The 16981-nt window shown below is 43.6% G+C and overlaps 1 long non-coding RNA gene across 1 annotated transcript in view; it reads right to left on the bottom strand.

The window, feature by feature from the left end:
• Positions 1 to 4445: 4445 nt before the first annotated feature.
• The window catches only part of LOC142069482 (uncharacterized), a 38598-nt gene continuing 26062 nt past the window's right edge, over positions 4446 to 16981 (bottom strand). The window contains exons 2-3 of the long non-coding RNA XR_012665339.1: positions 6893 to 6993; positions 4446 to 5897 (exon numbers count right to left, since the gene is read on the bottom strand). This is a non-coding gene — a long non-coding RNA (uncharacterized LOC142069482). The remainder of the gene's footprint in view (positions 5898 to 6892; positions 6994 to 16981) is intronic.

Genomic DNA, 16981 nt, shown 5'->3' with positions numbered 1-16981 from the left:
ACCCCTGAGACTTCTCTAATTTATATAGGGGGGCAAACTAGTCTTTGGCCAGCCCCAAGATTTCAGGAGGCAAATGGATAGTGTAACAAACCTTTGCTCCTCACCACTCCACAGCTGCTCTGAGTTCAGCTTTAGAGAGCTCTTTACATCTTCAAAGTGCTTTTCAAACATTGTCTAATTTATTCTAGCCTGACCCCTGTGACACAGGTATTTACTGATCTCACAGTTTTTTTTAAGAAATCAGGGAAATGAGAGATGCTGAAGTTCAGAGGCAAGCTTTCAGAAGGGCTGAGCACCTGTAGATGCCATTGATTTCAGCCAAAGTTGTGGGTGCTCAGCACCCCTGGAAAGTAGGGGGCAGTTTCCTTGCTGGAGCAAATTGTCATAGCACTATTGTCAGTGGAACTAGGGATAATTTACATCAGCAAAGGGTCTGTCCCTAGGTCCTAAGCTACTTATTTAGGGTCATACAGTGAATCAGTGGCAGACCCAGGTTTAGAAAGTAGGAGAATCTCATCTCTCAGTCCTCAGATCAGTCCATTAAACCAGGGGTTCTCAACCTTTTTCTTTCTGAGCCCCTCCCCACCCCCATGCTATAAAAACTCCACGGCCCACATGTGCCACAACAACTGGTTATCTGCATGTAAAAGGCAGGGCTAGTGTTAGGGGGTAACAAGCAGGGCAATTGTCTGGGGTCCCATGCCACAGGGGGCCTTGTGAAGCTAAGTTGCTCGGGCTTTTGCTTCAGCCCTGAGTGGTGAGGCTTTGCCCATCTGCCCTGGGCCACAAGTCTAATGCCAGGCGTGCTTGGTGGACGCCCTGAAACCTGCTTCGGCCCTCCCCCGAGTGGGCCCCGGCTGGCTGACAGAGAACCACTGCATTAGACCACACGGTGGCTGATGATGTTATCACATCTTCATTTTTAGTGCTGGAGTTTTTAATAATTCAGTGCACTAGTACTCCTAGAGCTATTTATGCTTTGTAGAATTATTCTCTGAAGAATCTTTAATTCTTTGACCTTTAATTCTATGACAGCAATGCTGAGTGTGTATTAATGAATAATAAGTGTGCAGGTGAGTGCATAGTTCCAAAAGCCCACAGAGAAAGCAAACTAAACTGCAAGCCAAATTAAACTATAAAAACTAACAAGGGGAGAAATTAACTTTCACCGTACATTAAAATACCAGTTATTTGGAGACTGGATGGTACTAGGACATGTCAGTTTGAGGTCACAGGTTGGAATCTGGCCCAGAGTGATAGTGATGAAAAGGTTTTACCACCTGATGGCTATTATGTGAAATTAACAAATTCAGTTTCACAAAACTATTGTATTGCTATTGCAAAGACTGAATGGGTGTAGAAACAACTACTTTCTGCCAGCTCACTGTAGTCATTACAGCCCACGGTTGAGGCACATAGGTTCTAAGGCCAGAAGGGACCATTGTGATCATCTAGTCTGACCTGTATAATAGAGGCCATAGAACTTCCCTCAAATAATTCCTGTTTGAACTAGGGCATGTCTTTTAGAAAAACATCCAATCTTGATTTAAAAATTGCCACTTGGGTAAATTGTATCAAAGGTTAATTACCCTCAGTGTTGAAATTTTATGCCTTATTTCCACTCCGTGTTGTCTAGCTTCCAACCATTAGATCTCGTTATACTGTTGTCTGCTAGATCAAAGAGCCCATTGTTTCACACGAGTGTTTTACAGACTGTGATGAAGTTACCCTTTAAACTTCTGTTTGTTAAGCTAAATAGATTGAGTCCCTTTAGTTTGTCACTATATGGCATGTTTTCCACTCACTTCACATGGTGGGGGAAGGAGTGTGGGGAACTCTACAGAAACACTGCTCAGCACTGCAGGTGGAGGGAGGCTCCATACAACACCTGGTAAGGATTGAAGTGTCCAGAAAGGGGAGATAGGAGGCCAACCTATAACAGCCTGCCTACCACAGATTAGCAGCTGGGATAAAAGACAGGATCTTCAACACCAATGGTACAAGCTTCCACCACTTGAGTAAAAGGAGCAATTCCTTTAGCAGGTGACAGTAGAAGCTCACATTCTCTCTGTATGACAGGTTTCAGAGTAGCAGCCATGTTAGTCTGTATTCGCAAAAAGAAAAGGAGAACTTGTGGCACCTTAGAGACTGCCATTAAAGGGGATCTCTTAACCAGTAGAGCTGGTTGAAAAATGGGGCGGGGGGGGAGTGAAATATTCAAAGTTGTTTTCATTTGCCAGGGTACCCCAAACAGAGCTATTTTTCATGAAATTTTCCATTACGTATTTTGATCAACATGGTTACTGAAATTTGAAGGGGATGGAGATTTAGCACAGGGAACTAGGAGGCTCAGGGAATGGGCTTTGGTTGTTATATTAGACAGGGGGTTAAAAGTCATAGCCCAGGGAGAAGATGTTCAAAGACCGAATTTGAAATGGAATCCATTAGATGAAGCATTGGATTGGGACTCTGGCTATCTGTGTTCAACTCCCAGCTCTGCCACAGACTTCTTGTGCGACCTTGGGAAAGTCACAATCTCTCTAGTCCAGATCCACCAGATATGTAGGTGCTTAAGTCCCATTTTTGGCTCCACTGCACTCCACAAAACTTCCACTGAACCCTGTAGGTGTCTAAACTTAGTTGACACCTACATTTTGAGGGTAAGCATTCCCTTGGCACCTAAACTTCTGCCTCTGTGAGCGGACACCTATCTCCCACCTAAGCCCTACAGTGATTCACAAACCCCGAGGAAGATAGGCAGATGAATGTCTAAGTCATGTGGAGGGCCTGATCTGATAGATGTCCCAATCAAACTCTGGCCAGAAAAGGTGGTGGTGCTGTCACTTACCTTATACCTTTTAACTCTCTAGTTAGAGCACTCACCTGGGATGTGGGCAATCCAGGTTCAATTCCTCCCTCTGCCAGAGGAGAAGAAAAGATTTAAAGAGGGATTTCCCCACAGTGGTACAGTCATACACAAATGCTTTCATGTTTTCCAATGCTCTTCTAGGTCATGTCCTCCTTTCCATGTGTCTTCTCAGTTTATGTAATTATACACATGCCTATGATCAGCACAAAGGTCCAAACACATTTCTAAGGGCTTGGCTACACTTGCAGATGTAGAGATCTGGGAGTTAAACCAGCCTTCAGAAACCACAGCAGGGAAAGCGCTGCCAATGTGTTTACACTGTCAGCTGCAAGCACACTCACTTGGCCACATTAGCAGCTCTTGCAATGCCACAAAGAGCAGTGCATTGTGGTAGCTATCCCAGCGTGCAAGTGGCTGCAACGTGCTTTTCAAATGGGGGGAATGGAGTGTGACAGGGAGTGTGTTGTGTGTATGTGGGGGGAGAGACCATGTGTTTTGGGGGGCAGAGAGTGTCAGCATGCTATCTTGTAAGTTCAGACAGCAGCAGACCCCCTTCTCTCACGCCTCTCTCACACACACACACTCGCAGCAGCAGCATTCCACGGTAATGGTTGTTTTAAACCGGAGCAGATAAGCATGCCGGCTGTCAGAAACGGAGCTTTGAAAAAGGCTATCCCCATGCCCACAGCTGAATTCAAAACAATGAGAAGAGTGGCCACTTGACTTCAGGGGATTATGGGATGTTTCTGGAGGCCAATCACAGCACAGTAATGCAACATGTTGTCCACACTGACACCCGGGCATTTCAGCTGGGGCACAGCAAGCTATGCTTCTCATGGAGGTGGATTACCAGGAGCGCTCCAGCTGCAGAGTTCAGGTGCTCTGTGTCTTGCCAGTGTGGACACCTCAGGAGTTAGGGCGCCCAGGGCTGATTGAATGAACTCTAACTTGCAAGTGTAGCCAAGCCCTGAAGTATACCAAAAGTCTTGCCAGGAAAGATTCTTTTGATGACTAGTTTACGTAAACTTATTTGAATTAAGAGAATATTTTGTGGTTTTTGCAAACAGCTTCACGCTCATCTCAAAAGGTACTGCATAGAGCTGCTGAGATTAGAGAATAAGCATTCACATATGAAATAAAAGGTCTGTTCCCTGAAATTAAACTAACCAACTGTAATGGAGTCTCCAGGGTGCAACCTGGAACTGGGGTGCTGCTGAGCCCTCTTTCCTGGGCTCCTTCACACACTGTGATGCTGTGCTAACCTGCAAACCTCTGGCAGATACTGCACTTACACAGACATCCACAGGCAAGGACACACCCAGCTGAGTTACATGAATGCTTCCAACAGACACTCATGAACTAAGAGTAGAGAGGCTTCAGTGAATTCCCTCAGCCTAGCACCCCTGAGCTGTACCATCCTGCCCTGGTCGGAAGTCTGACCAGTGTAAGTTTATAACCCAGTCTGTCCCTCCCTCAATGTAGAGAGGACGTGCACCAGCTTTTGTACCTGAGCTGAGGTTTGCCAAGCACTTCAAGCAAAATACACTGTTGTAGGTAAAGCATAAACCAGGTTTATTAACTACAGAAAGATAGATTTTTAAGTGATTATAAGCGGTAAGCATAAAAGATCAGAGAAAGTTACAAAAGAAGAAAACACAATCTAAATCTTAAACCTTATTACATTAGGCAGTATTTAGATCGGCAGTTTTCTCACGCCACTGGATGTTACAGTTCTTATACACATGCTGTCCCTTAAACTGGACCAGTATCCTCAGATGACATTTGTCTTCTCGGCATTCCAGTTGTTTCCGGTGTAGGTGGGGAAGGAGAAAGGCCAAGATATTCTGCAACTGTTCCTTATTTTATACCCTCAATCCACGTGCCTGGGAGACACTTGCCCAGCATGTCCCTTTGAGCTTTGCTGAGTCACAGTGATACAGTAGGTCCTCATTGTGTGGACTTGGGCAATGTCATTGAATTGTAAATCCTCTGATCACAATTCCCCTGCTGATTAATGGTCATGGAGCACCCTCGTGGGTGGGGGGCCTTTGTATGTCCCTAGCAAACTTACAGCATATTTCAGTAACAATCATACAGCAAAATATTATAACTTTATATATAACTAATTATATACATATTTGGACAGAACACGGGTTTCAGCAGATAATGACCTTCCATAGGATACCTGATATGGCATGCTTTGTATGAAATATCACAACCATATGTGAATGATGAATCTGAGGGTGCCATTCTGAGGTGCAGCATGTGCTTTTCTGAATATTCCAGTCAGTATTTATGTGTGGCACATTAATATGTGTGGCACTGTTAATTTTTCCTTTGGGAGACTCAGATTCAATGCTTTGAATAGACACCTGTGGAGATTTTTTGAAAGGTCATGGAAAACTAAAAGCATCACGTTGGCATTCAGCTCTTTTGCAGAGGATGGAATCTTGTACTCTCATCAAGCAGCAAAGTGCTTTTGAGCTGACAAAATATGGCCGAACAAACATTTGATTTATGAAAATGCTCCATTCAGACGTCTATCTTCCACTCAGGCAGCAGTGGAATTTACCTTCGCAAATAATTCTGATGTTGACTGAGATATTGAGACAAGTTACATTTGCAAACATTTCAGTGAAAAACTGAGCCCCTCAACCTTTTCCGTACCTTGTGGGTCAATTAATATAAATTCCACAGAGTCTATTAGTACTTCAAACCACCACATTCCCAAAAAATAACAAGAGGGGCTCTGTCATTGTACTCTGATAATGGCATGCTTGAGAGTATTGTGAGCCACTAGCTGGAGAGCCAATATTAATAGGGCTGTTGAATCAAGTCACCTTGGAATGTGCTGTTGCTTTAATACAATGGCTTGCTTAATTCTGGAAGAACTGAATCTCTAGGAAGCTCCCTGTTTTACTTCTTCCATAGCATCCGCCAGACCCTGTCTAGGGGCCAATGGGACTGCTCAAATATCTGAGGTTAAAAAAGAAAATCTGCAGCACAAGTAGAAAATGGTGGCGGTAACCTGACAAAAATAGAAAAGATCAGCTAAGGCTTTCAGGGAAAAAGCAGAGGCAGCCAAACAAACAAAAAAGAAGACTGGTAGTGAACTAACTAAAAGGGGAATGAGAAATCGTGTATAAATTTTACTAATATTATTTAATAAATATGAATCTCTTATATGGTGCTTTCATCAGTAGATGTCAAAGCACTTTACAAAGGAGGGCAATATCATTATCCCCATCTTACAATTTTTTACAAATATAGTCTACTGGGTGGAAAGAGGTACCAGAGAGAGAGAAAAGTTGTCTATAAATAAATAAGGAGAATGAAATTCTTAAAACCAGTGGAGACCCCTGACTCCTCTTAAAAATCCATCTTTAACAAGGAAAAAAGTTTGAAGAATTAGGGCATAATTATAGACCTTGTCAGACAAATATTGACTGAAAAACAGACAGGGGATGTGAACATATGCAAATCAATCATTTGAGATAATATACATGCTAGGGAATGTACTTGCTAGAGTATTCATGGAATTACCTAAAAAGCATAGGGCTCAGTTGTGAGCTGATTTATGTGCTCAGGCAAGGGAATGAAGGGATGTAGGTTACCCACCATGCAGGAGGAGAACAGTTTCATTGTGGCAACTTCCATCCTGCACCTGTGAGTGACAAATGGGCAGGTTGCTGAGCCAGTGTACCAGGGGAAGTAATGTGCCCTAGGTGTAGGATTGGCACAGAACAAGGGAGGAACCAGACTGTGACTTTGAGTTACAATCTAGTTCTATATCTGCTCTTGGGGCAGTGCATCTGTGCCCTGCCCCTTTCTCCAGGTTTATGGCAAAGATACAGTTTAACCTTTAATGTTCTGCTGATAATTATTTTTGTTTAAAGTTAAGGAAAACTGGGGAGCAGTAGAGCCTTAAAATTATATCTGTCCTGCATGAAGGGAAGGTCTCCATTATAGGAACTCAATGTTGTTCAGTGGAATTCAATGGTAATTTAAGGCTAGAGGATATACCTGGGAAATGGAAGAAAAGCAAATGTGGTTCCGGTTTCTATGAAGGGAAGGAAGAGTGATACTGGCAGTAACATTCCAGTGAAGTCCAGCTTCCAGCCCTCCTAAAATAAAGGAGAAAATATTCAGAGAGGAAAATCACCAAATACCTAGAGTAATATGGAGCTAGGAACCCTAGAAGCATGGGATCGTAAGGAACAGGAGTGAAATCCTGGCTCTTTTGAAGTCCATGGCAAAACTCTCATTGACGTCAGTGGAGCCAGGATTTTATCCCACATCTTGCCAGGCTTTCTGAATGCTTTTGTGGATATAATTTTAAAAATAGTAGGTGAAGGAGAAGGAGTATAAGTATAATGGGATAGATCCTCAGATGTGAATTCTCATAGTTCCATTGGCAGCTATGTCAATTTACACCAGCTGAGCATTTGCCCCAGTATATTTAGATTTATTAATGCACTTGATACATTGACTTGTGAAATATTACTCTCATAATTGTCTTGATAGGAACACTGATGGGGGTGAGAACTGCCTGAATTGTTATCAAAAAGTAAAGCATTAATAGATCAGCTTGGTCCCTAGTAGCTTACTGACTTTATGTCCAATCTTATTTAATGATCTGGAGAAGGATTAAACAGAAAATTAAAGAAATTCAGAGAGGAAACCAAACTGGGAGGAGTTGAGCACAGTGAAGACAAAAGAAATAATATAAAGATGCTGAGAGGAAGGATGGTTTTACAGTTAGTGTGCTGGACTAGGACTCATGGGATCTGGGTTAATTTTTGACTGCACTCTGTGTAAACTTTGGGCAAGGAGTTTAAACTCTGTGCCTCACTTATCCATTTGTAAAATGGAGATAACACTTCATTTCTCCGAGCCTCATCTATTTAGATTTCAAACTCTTCAAGGCAGAGATTGTCTGCTTCACAGAATCATAGAAATGTAGGGCTGGAAGGGACCTTGAGAAGTCATCAAGTCCAGGTCACTGCCCTGAGGCAGGACCAAGTAAACCTAGACCATCCCTAACAGGTGTTTGACTAACCTGTTCTTAAAAACCTCTAATGATGGGGATTCTACAACCTCCCTTGGAAGCCTATTCCAGAGATTAATTACCCTTTAGTTAGATTTTTCCTAATATCTAATCTAAATTCTTCCTTGCAGAAGATTAAGCACATTATTTCTTGTCCTACTTTCAGTGGACATGGAGAACAATTGACCACAGTCTTATTTATAACAGCCCTGAATATATTTGAGGACTGATATCAGGTCCCCTTTCAGTCTTCTTTTCTGAAGACTAGACATGTCCAGGTTTTTTTAAGCTTTCCTCATAGGCCAGGTTTTCTAAACCTTTTATCATTTTTTGTTTTTCTCCTCTGGACTTTCTCCAGTTTGTGCACATCTTTCCTAAAGTGTGGCACCCAGGATTGGACACAGTACTCCAGCTGAGGCCTCACCAGTGCTGAGTAGAGCAGGACAATTACCTCCCTTGTCTGATGTATGACACTCCTGTTAATATATCCCAGAATGATATTAGCCTTTTTCACAACCACTTCACATTATTGAAGTACTACCACCTAGCCAGTTATTCCCCATATTGTAGCGGCACATTTGATTTTTTCCATCGTAGGAAGTACTTTGCATTTGTCTTTATTGAATTTCATCTTGTTGACTTCAGACTAATTCTCTAATTTATCAAGGTGGTTTTGAATTCTAATCCTGCCCTCCAAAGTGCTTGCAACCTCTCTTGTGTCATCCCCACATTTTATAAGTGTACTCAGCATTCCACCATCCAAATAATTAATGAAAATACTGAATATAACAGACTCAGGACTGACCTCTGTGGAGGCTCACTATATACGCCCTCCCAGTTTGACAGTGTATTGATAATTACACATTGAGTACAGTACTTCAACCAGTTGTGGACCCTCCTTAGAGTTAATTAATCTAGTTGTCATTTCCCTAGTTTGTTTATGAGAATGTCATGTGGGACTGTGTCAAAAGCCATACTAAAATCAAGATATGTCGTGTTTACTGCTTCCCCCTATCCATTAGGTTGTTTGGTATAATTTGTTCTTGACAAATCCATGCTGGCTTTTCTTTATAATCTATTATCCTCTAGGTGATTCTTTCAATAATTTGTTCCAAAATCTTTCCACGTATTGAAGTTAGGCTGACTAGTCTATAATTCCTGGAGTCCTTTGTTCCCCTTTTAAAAGATAGATACTATGTTTGCCCTTCTCCAGTCCTCTTGGTACTCACCCATCCTCCATGAGTTCTTGAAGCTAATTGCTAACTGTTCCAAGATTGTGTCAGCTATCTGCATTGTTTGTGCAATGATTAGCACAATGGGACCCCGATCTCCTTTGGGGCCTCTCAGCACTACTAAAAAATAATAATAGATTATAAACACAGAAAGAAGAGAATAAAATACATTCAATCTTGGACACTAATGTTATCAAGCTGTCAGGAGGGGCTCAGAAGCGTGAGTTCCAAACTCAGGGCAGACTGTTAAGAAGCAGGACTTACACCCCAAATTCGTACTTAGATTTCACTAATCAAGTATCAAGTGAACTCTTCAGGTACTACAGCAACTTCAACATACAGTCACAGACAGTCCTCTTGGGTATTTCAACCCATCTGGCTACCCAGGTAAGCTTGTCTTTATGATAGATGGTTCCTTACACCAAAAATCACCACAATATTCAGGTTATTCCAAGTCGCAAAGGACCAGTCACTTACCCCAGGTCAATTGCACCTCAGATCTCACACTAAAGATAATGCTTATAGCTGATCCTATAATAAATTAATTAAAGATTTATTAACTAAGACAAAAATAGAATTATTTGCAAGGATAAAGCAAGTAAACAGACACACACAAATGAGTTACAGTCTTAGGTTCCAAAAGATAGGATTTTTATTCCCTTCCCCCAGAGTTCAAGCTGATGGGACAAGTCCTCATATACATCTCCTCTTCATGGGTGCAATCAACAAAGAGTTTTGTCCCCTGTTGTTCCACAATGGTTTGTCTGGTGTCTATGAGCCTTCTTTTGTTGAGCAGAAGATATCACTTTCTGTGGCAAACTAATATTTCACACTTGGTAACGCGCCTCTCCTGACTGTAGGGATTTACAGTTTCAGAGCAAATGCTTTTACAATTATGGCGCAAACCCTAAAATATTACCTTATCACATGGAAGACAGACATTATAAATGAGATTAATGCATGCAGCAATTTACAAGCATTTCATGAAGTCTAAACACATTTTTATAAATGTAAGACCTATTTTCCCAATACTAACACCCAGGTGATGCAGACTTGTTTCCAGATATGCATTTATAGTGTTCAGTTGAAGCATAGGAGCCTTGGCATGAGCTGCACCTGGTCTCCCAGCGTCACAAATGTAACTGGGGAAAGATAATCTGGAACAGAGATTCTCAGTAGGAAACCAGTGCAACAGAGCTATTGAAACAAAACTAGGTGTGACAGAACAAGAAATTATTAAATAGAAGTTTACAGCATGACATGGCTGGTTTGGGGCTGCCTGTTTGAAGGCGTCACATCACACAGCAGGGAGCCAATCATTCTATACAACTCTGATCCTGGAATATTATCTTTAGTTCTGGGCACATTACTAGAAATACACTGACAAACTGGAGAGTGTTCAGAGAAGAGCAACAAAAATGATGAGAGGCCGAGTGTGATACATTAGTCAGAACATGTGTGATGCTGCCCTCTCGGCCTATACACTGCGAATGAACCAGGAACATCCAGCTCTAAAAGCACGGTATCATAAGTGGAACTGGAGTCACAGGGTCCATGATCTATGGAGGGGCTGTTATTGAGGTGACACCAGAGGAACAGGAAACAGGTGAAGTTAGGATGGCGGCAAGGCAGTCACATAGAGCAGTGCACAAGGTTTAATAAAGTTCCACTTATTCAACTTAATCTGCATTCAGCTTCACTCTTTGCTACTGAAACAAGGTGGCAGCATCTGAGCTGTGAGTTTTCTGCAATGCAGCACCTGGCAGCAGGAGCCAAGGAACTCAGTCTGAAGGCCCCCAGAGTCCTGGATTTTGCAGATGCAAACCTACCCCAGTGATGGACCCATGGAAGAAGGAGTTTGAGCTGTACACAGACCTGGCCATGCAGGAGGCTCACAACAGCAGGACAGTAAAAGTGTTATTTTACCTTATTGGGAAACCAGGAAAGAGATCTGCAGCACTCTGAAGCTCACCATTGTCTCAAGTATCACAGTAGTTCTAGGAGCCCTGGGGGACCATTGCTTCCCAAAGCAGAATGAAACTGTGGAGCAACACAGGGTTTTCACGAGAGACCAAGCCCAAGGGGAGGGGATAGGCCCCTGTGTTACTGCCTCATGCAAACTGGCTGCTACGTGCAATTTTGGGGACTTGACAGACTCCCTGATTTGGGACAGGATAATCTGCAGCACTTGGGATCACCACCTGCTGGAGCAGCTTATCTGGGAAGGCAATTTCACATTAAACAGATATTTAGACACAGGCATGAAGCAGAAGCCTCATGAGAGAGGATGAGAGCCCTAGCATAACAGCACCCCCCCAGAAGTACATGCAGTGAGGAGCAAAGGAGAGCAGGTAGCCAGGGCTCCATACCCATAATGAGAGGCATTTACTGTGGGTGACAGCATGAGCAGGTAAAGGAGAAGTGCCCTGCACTAGCACAGCATTGCAAGGAACGTGGCAAGTTGAACCATTTTAGGAGTGTGGGCAAGAGCAGAGGAAGGTCTCTGAAAGATTCAGTCAGACGTGTACAAGAGAAGGATGACATATCAGATGGCAGTGATGACAACATGGCTCTTTCCTTGAGTCCAAGAGCATATCAGGTTCAGGTGGTTGGGACAAGAAAGCAACAAGGGATAATATCAACCTCTGACCATGCAACAATGTTAATAAGGTAAAGCCAGGGCCTCCTGTGATGTGATTTGTCAAGGTTCCTTCCCCACTCTGAACTCTAGGGTACAGATGTGGGGACCTGCATGAAAGACCCCCTAAGCTTATTCTTACCAGCTTAGGTTAAAAACTTCCCCAAGGTACAAACTTTGCCTTGTCCTTGAACCCTATGCTGCCACCACCAAGCGTGTTAAACAAAGAACAGGGAAAGAGCCCACTTGGAGACGTCTTTCCCCCCAAGCCCTACACCCCCTTTCCTGGGGAAGGCTTGAGAAAAATCCTCACCAATTTACATAGGTGAACACAGACCCAAGCCCTTGGATCTTAAGAATAATGAAAAAGCAATCAGGATCTTAAAAGAAGAATTTTAATTAAAGAAAAAGTAAAAGAATCAGCTCTGTAAAATCAGGATGGTAAATACCTTACAGGATAATCAGATTCAAAACATAGTTACAAAAAGGCAAAACCTTAAGTTACAAAAAGACACAAAAACAGGAATATACATTCCATTCAGCACAACCTATTTTACCAGCCATTTAACAAAAGGCAATCTAACGCATTTCTAGCTAGATTACTTACTAACTTAACAGAAGTTCTGAAGAGCATTCCTGATCTGTTCCCAGCAAAAGCATCACACAGACAGACCCTTTGTCCTCCCCCCTCCAGCTTTGAAAGTATCTTGTCCCCTCATTGGTCATTTTGGTCAGGTGCCAGTGAGGTTCTCTTAGCTTCTTAACCCTTTACAGGTGAAAGGGTTTTGCCTCTGGCCAGGATGGATTTTATCGTTCTGTATACAGAAAGGTGGTTACCCTTCCCTTTATATTTATGACATGATTACTCAGGGGTGAACTGGACTCGGACACATCTGTGACAAAGCAAACACACTCTATACAACCACATTTGCGCCAACCCCTCAGACAGAGACAAACACCTACTAGATCTCTATGAAGCATTCTTACAACTACAGTACCCACCTGCTGAAGTGAAGAAACAGATTGACAGAGCCAGAAGAGTACCCAGAAGTCACCTACTACAGGACAGGCCCAACAAAGAAAATAACAGAATGCCACTAGCCATCACCTTCAGCACCCAACTAAAACCTCTCCAACGCATCACCAAGGATCTACAACCTATCCTGAAGGATGACCCATCACTCTCACAGATCTTGGAAGACAGGCCAGTCCTTGCTTACAGACAGCCCCCCAACCTGAAGCAAATACTCACCAACAACCACACAACAAAAACACTAACCCAGGAACCTATCCTTGCAACAAAGCCCATTGCCAACTCTGTCCACATATCTATTCAAGGGACACCATCATAGGGCCTAATCACATCAGCCACACTATCAGAGACTCGTTCACCTGCACATCTACCAATGTGATATATGTCATCATGTGCCAGCAATGCCCCTCTGCCATGTACATTGGCCAAACTGGACAGTCTCTACGTAAAAGGATAAATGGACACAAATCAGACATTAAGAATTATAACATTCAAAAACCAGTCGGAGGACACTTCAATCTCTCTGGTCACTCGATTACAGACCTAAAAGTTGCAATTCTTCAACAAAAAACCTTCAAAAACAGACACCAGCAAGAGACTGCTGAATTGGAATTAATTTGCAACTGCACACCATTAACTTAGGGTTGAATAAAGACTGGGAGTGGATGCATCATTACACAAAATAAAACTATTTCCCCATGTTTATTCCCCCCCACTGTTCCTCAAATGTTCTTGTCAACTGCTGGAAATGGCCCACCTTGATTATCACTACAAAAGGTTTCCCTCCCCCCTCGCTGGTAATAGCTCACCTTACCTGATCACTCTCGTTACAATGTGTATGGTAGCACCCATTGTTTCATGTTCTCTGTGTATACAAAATCTCCCCACTGTATTTTCCACTGCATGCATCCGATGAAATGAGCTGTAGCTCACAAAAGCTTATGCTCAAATAAATTTGTTAGTCTCTAAGGTGCCACAAGTCCTCCTTTACTTTTTGCGGATACAGACTAACACGGCTGCTACTCTGAAACACTCTATAATGTGCAATGAGAGCATAATGTAGCCCATGGGGAAATATGACCTCAAAGTAAATAACCTGAAAAACTGATGGTACCAACTGAAGTTGTAGTGGTGAATGGTAAGCACCACAGACCCTTCTTAGGGAATACTTATAAAGCCAGGGCTCTGAACAGGGTGCAGCATCAGAGTTGTATACCTGCAGTGCAAGAAGCAAAAGGGGGAGTCCCCTGGACAGTAATAGAAACAATTTAAAAAGTATATGGGGATGTTTTCAAGGGCAATGGGTGCCTTGAAGGAAAGTTGTGACTGGAAATAGACTCCATAGTGGAAAGTGTGTACTTACCACAAAGGACAATTTGTGGCACTATGTAATCCAGTATGCAAGCAGATTGGAAGTCTGCAGAGCAGGGATATCATAGCTTCTACAGAGTCCAGGACAGCCTGGGTAAGCATCATAGTCGTGGTAAAGAAGCCAACAAACAAATTATGCATTATGCAAAGCCACTGAACCAGGCATTGAAAAGATGCCACTCTCCACTGCCAACAATTGATGGCATCTTGCCAGAATTTTCCAAAGCCAGAACCTTGACAGCGATGTGAGGAATGAGTTTTGGCACATAAGCCTCAATAGAGAGTCCACCATGCTGACAACCTGTGAACACCATTTGTCACTACAGATGGCTGTTTATGCCAATGGGCATAAGCTCTGCACCAGAGGTGTTCCAGAGAAAACTCTCCCAAACACTGAAAGGACATAAATAATTGCAGATGATATCCTAATTTTAGGTGAAGGGAGCACTATGACAGAAGCTGAATGAGACCATGACAGAAAATTACAAGTCTTCCTCCAGTGAAGTAGGGACGAGAACATAAAAAACTCAACCCAGAAAAAATGCAACTAAATAGCGAGAGGCAACATACATTGGACATCTGCTCACAGCAGAGGGACTGAAAGCCGATCCCAACAAGATCAAGGCAGTCAGAGACATGCCAGCTCCAGTGGATATGAAAGGGGGTACTGGGCTTCATAGTAATGATAAAATTTCTGTCCAGGCTCTGTTTGTACCTGCTGCAGTCAGTGGAACCCATACATCAGTTCACACACGGCAGGATGTTGAGTGGGACTGAGTAGGTCCCCAGCAACAAGTGTTTGAAAGGCTGAAGCAAATGGTGATGGACCCCCCCTCTCCTGAAGTACTACCAGCCAGGAGAAGTACACTGGGCTTGAGTGTAGCTCTTTTGCAGGAGCAGCCAGTAACTTAGGCCAGCAGAGCCCTGTCAGAGATTGAACAGGGGTATGCCCAAACAGAAAAAGAGCATCTGAACATGGTATTTGGATCAGAGCGACTCCTTCAGTACAGTGATGCCCACCCAGTAATAGTTTAATCAGACAAGCCCCTAGAGACAATCATGGCAAAGCCTCTTCTTAGTGCTCCAAAAAGATTGCAGCACAAGTTGATGCAACTCCAGCACTACCAGGTAAGATCAGATATTGCCCAGGACAATTATTGGTGTTAGCTGATGCCCCGAGAAGGGCACAGATACCCAGCATCAACAAGCTGAGGGAAGGAGATCAGGATATAGTGCAGCATGTTAATGGATTAAATCTCCCAGGTTCAACAATGAAGCTAATGGAAATCAAAGAGGCTAAGGAAAAGGAAATCCAACTACAGACAGTCAAGAGCAGAGTGGCCAGAAGGCAACGGTCAAGTAGGATCACAGCCATATTTTCAATGAAAGATGAGCTGAGTGTGCAGGATGGAATTGTATTTCAAGGACAAAGAGCTGTTTTCCCCACTTCATAAGGATGTCATGCAAAAAATACATGTCTCATACCTGGCCACTGACAGCTGTCTTAGACGGGCTCAAGTGCATGTTTACTGGATGGGAATTAATACAAAACTCCACTTCTTAGTAGATGGGTGTGACACCTGCTGGTCAGGTGCTAACCACCAGCAGAAAGAGATTCTGTTACCACATGACCTACCCTACCAACCATGGGAAAACCTGGGAGTGGACTTATTTACCTTCAAGGAAAAGCAGTATTTGATTATAGCAGGCTAGCATTCAAATCTTTTGGGAGGTCGTAGCCCTACCTGATATCACAGGCGCCAACTTTCCTTGGTGCCCATGGGTGCTTGTGCCCCCCACGCCCACACCCCCAGCCCTGCCCCGACTCCGCCCCCTCCCTGCCACTATTGGACCCCTCCCCAAATCCCTGCCCCAACCCCGCCTCTTCCCCGAGTGCGCCGCATTCCTCCTCCTCCCCCGTCCCTCCCAGTGCTTGCACCACAAAACAGCTGTTTCATGGCACAAGTGCTGGGAGGGAGGGGGGAGAAGTAGAATGAGGCAGCACACTCAGGGGAGGGGGAGGAGGCCGAACTGAGGCAGAGGTGAGCTGGGGTGAGGGGGTGGGTCAGAGAGCTGCCAGTGGGTGCAGAGCACCCACCAATTTTTTCCCTTGGGTGCTCCAGCCCTGGAGCACCCATGGAATTGGCACCTATGCCTGACACAAGAAGTAAGTCAGTGATTGGCAAACTGAGGGCTCATTTTGTGAGATTTGTGGCATTCCAGATACTGTATTCATTGACAGCTGATGCTAATTTGTCTCAGATGAATTCCAGGAATTTGCATGCAAATGGGAGTATGATCACCACACCTCCGTCCCAGCATATGTACAGAGTAATGGTAAGACTGAATCAGCTGTGAACACAGCTAAGAGACTGGTTTCAGAGTAACAGCCGTGTTAGTCTGTATTCTCCACAGTATGCATCTGATGAAGTGAGCTGTAGCTCACGAAAGCTCATGCTCAAATAAATTGGTTAGTCTCTAAGGTGCCACAAGTACTCCTTTTCTTTTAGCTAAGAGACTGTTACACCAGGCTGTTTCTTCTGGTTCAGACCCCTTATCATTTTTGGCACACCAGAATACCCCATCCCTAGGGTACCAAACCAGGCCAGCTCAGGCACTGAGGGGATACCAGACCAAAAAACCTTGCTACCAATAATGGCAGACATGTAGCAGACACAAAGATGGGGACACTGCTGAGAGGAGATGGCCAACAATCAGAGAAAGCAGGCACTAGAGAACAACAGGTCAGTCAAGAACCTGTCAGCTCTGGAGACAGGCAGTTCTGCGAGGA

The sequence above is a fragment of the Caretta caretta genome, chromosome 1 (assembly GCF_965140235.1).
Source record: "Caretta caretta isolate rCarCar2 chromosome 1, rCarCar1.hap1, whole genome shotgun sequence".
Classification (NCBI taxonomy): domain Eukaryota; kingdom Metazoa; phylum Chordata; order Testudines; family Cheloniidae; genus Caretta; species Caretta caretta.
The sequence above is the reverse complement of the archived record's forward strand: the minus strand, read 5'-3'. Positions and strand labels throughout refer to the sequence as shown.